The sequence below is a fragment of the Cebus imitator genome, unplaced genomic scaffold, assembly GCF_001604975.1.
Source record: "Cebus imitator isolate Cc_AM_T3 unplaced genomic scaffold, Cebus_imitator-1.0 Scaffold509, whole genome shotgun sequence".
Taxonomy (NCBI): domain Eukaryota; kingdom Metazoa; phylum Chordata; class Mammalia; order Primates; family Cebidae; genus Cebus; species Cebus imitator.
The window spans coordinates 1065194-1067956 of NW_016107824.1; the positions used below are offsets into that span (position 1 = coordinate 1065194).

Here is a 2763-nt window from a genome sequence, read left to right on the forward strand (position 1 = left end):
AAAAAAAAATTAGCCGGGAGGCTGAGGCAGGAGAATCACTTGAACCCGGAAGGCAGAAGCTGCAGTGAGCCGAGATCGTGCCACTGCACTCCAGCCTGGGCAACAGAGCAAGATTCTCTCATAAAAACAAACACAGAACACAGCAAGGACGCCCATGTGCCCTCCACCCAGATCCACCTCTGGCTAACATTCTGCCCCACATCGTTTCTGCCTCCCAAGTCTTTTTCTTTCTGAGACAGCATCTCACTCTGGTTGCCGAGACTGGCATGCAGCAGTGCAGTCTCAGCTCACTGCGGCCTTGTCCTCTCAAGCTCAGTGGATTCTCTTCCCTCAGCCTCCTCAGCAGCTGGGAGCTGGGACTGTAGGTACACCTCACCACGCCCAAGTAGTTTTTTGAATTTTTAGTAGAGACGGGGTTTCACCATGTTGGCCAAGTGGTCTTGAGGCCCTGACCTCAATTAATCTGCCCACTTCAGCCTCCCAAAGTGCTGCGATGAGGTGTGAGCCATCGTGACCGATGTCACCCATTCTGTCCCCACGCATTGGCTCTCCCTATAGACAGGCGTGTGCATGTGTGTGATTTGTGTCTGGACAGTGTGAGGTCAATCACACACACAGGGCCTCGACCGTGAACGCAACCGTGGGCACTTGTACACGCTGCTTCTTCCCTCACCGCAGTGGCCACAGCTCTGACTACCCTGCTAGCTGCGAGACGGGGGGCATTCCCTGAGGGTCCAGGCCACTTCCCGCACACATTCTGCCAGCACAGCTCATAAGCCTCCCTAATTCTGGAACATTTTCAGTGTTTTTTAAGACATAGACATTTGTAAAGAAAATGAATATAACTTTCTAAATGCAAAGGGTGCTCAGTCTGATGAAATGGTGTGAATTTCCATTGCGGACCTTCCTAAGAGCGTGCATCCTATTCTTTTAAATATTTCCGATGACAGCAAATGCTTTCCTCACTTTCACAACCCAGTCTGGAGAACCCTGTCCCACAAAGAGCACCACCCCACCCTGCAGGGCCGGCTGCACTGCACCTTCCCCACTCCCAGCTCTGGTTCTAGCCCAGCGTGGGGGCTACAGAGGAAAGAGGCTGAGCACTCTGCCAACGCAGCCATCAGCAGATGCCATTTCTGCCCCAGGCTGCTCCTGTGGCTGCTCCTGAGAACGCCCAGGGAGCTCCATCGAGGTGGCATTTGCCCGAGGCTGGGCCACTGTGGCTTTTATACCTCTGTGTGAGGTTTGAGGTCTGAGCTGACTGGGGAAGAGACTTTCATAGCTCCTCTGCGCTCAAGAGAAATCTTGCCCTGCCCTCCTTCAGGTGGGAGGATGCAGCAGTGAACATGGCGTCCCGCTTCTGCAGGCCAGGCAGAGAGCATTGTGACTGGGCCCTTTCCCGTGAGGAGAAGCACCAAGCACACAGGTAGTGGTATGGGAAAGGCTGTATTTTTTAAAGAAGAATAAAGGTCAGGTGCAGTGGCTCACACCTGTAATCAGCAATTTGGGAGACGGAGATGGGTGGTTCACTTGGGCCCAGGAGTTCCAGACAAGCCTGGGCAACACACGGTGTGAGGATCACGCAAGCCCAGGAAGTCAAGGCTGCAATGAGCTAGACTGCACCACTGTCCTCTAGCCTGGGTGACAAAGTAAGACACTGTCTCACTGATAACAACGATTAAGAAGAAGAATCAAATGGCCTCACTGAGGAGGAGCCAGGCGGGTCTGGGGAAGGCATCTGGCTAAAGAGTTGGGAGGCCCCAGTGCTAGAACAGGAACAGAAAGGGACCTGGCACCGAAAACACACGGGTGGCCAGCACCAGTGAACACCTGCTGACTGACACACAGGTATGTGCTGTCTACCTGTAGAGATCCAGATGCAGACACAGAACACGTGAGTACCCATGTCCCATCACAGCCTGTCTCCTGTGACACCCAGGGGGATGCCCACACTGTCTGCACTCCCCATTCACTCTACCTTGGACAGTTGTAAGGACAGACACCAACAGCAAAGGTCAAGATGAGGTCTGGGGTCTTGGGTCTCTTTTTCTGTGGGACATTTTTCTAATTTGTAAGTAAATTTTCCCAGTATGCAAAACTATATGCTTCATGGTATCTCCTTCCTTTCCCACGTCTTCTAAATTCAGGAACTTTTAAGAATTGCACCAGACACGTATCATCATGTAAAATAGGCCTGCAAATGCCCTTCCAAAGGTGCAGGGACAGATGCAGGGGCAGGTGCAGGCAGCGGACATGGAGGCCGAACAGGGGCCTCACTCTGCAGACTGCTCCTAAAGAACCCCAGAGCTCACTGGAAATTTCTGAGTGTGACAGAAACGTGGACCAAAAGGGCACTCTGCCTTAAGGAGAGGACACTCTGCTGTGTTCTGCTTGAGCTTCCGCCTTGGACATAAAATCCAGCAGCCTGTGCAGGTGCCCAATCATCGTATGAAACAGAAGAGTCCCCAGTCTTCCAACTCCACAGGCTCTCTGACCTCTGCTGTGTGAAGGGCTGCTAATGTCGCTTTCAAGAGTAAAGCATGGCTGGGTGTGGCGGTTCATGCCTGTAATCCCAACACTTTGAGAGACCGAGGCAGGCAGATCACCTGAGGTCAGGAGTTCGAGACCAGACTGGCCAACATGGTGAAACTCTGTCTCTACTAAAAACCCAAAAATTAGCTAGGCGTGGTGGCGGACGCCTGTAATCCCAGCTACTCAGGAGGCTGAGACAGGAGAAACGCTTAAACTTGGGAGGCAGAGGTT

General features: G+C 52.7%; 1 protein-coding gene and 1 long non-coding RNA gene across 3 annotated transcripts in view; one reads left to right on the forward strand and one right to left on the reverse strand.

Annotated features, from left to right (window-relative positions):
- Window positions 1-2763, reverse strand: part of FANCA (FA complementation group A) — an 84977-nt gene that overhangs the window by 12179 nt on the left and 70035 nt on the right. The window lies entirely within an intron of this gene.
- LOC108292842 lies at window positions 61-2098 on the forward strand. 2 transcript variants are annotated; one of them, XR_005197627.1, is made up of 2 exons: window positions 61-1426; window positions 1849-2098. It is a non-coding gene; the product is annotated as an uncharacterized LOC108292842 (long non-coding RNA). The 2 variants fall into 2 exon arrangements; XR_005197626.1 differs by having other exon boundaries at window positions 1870-2098.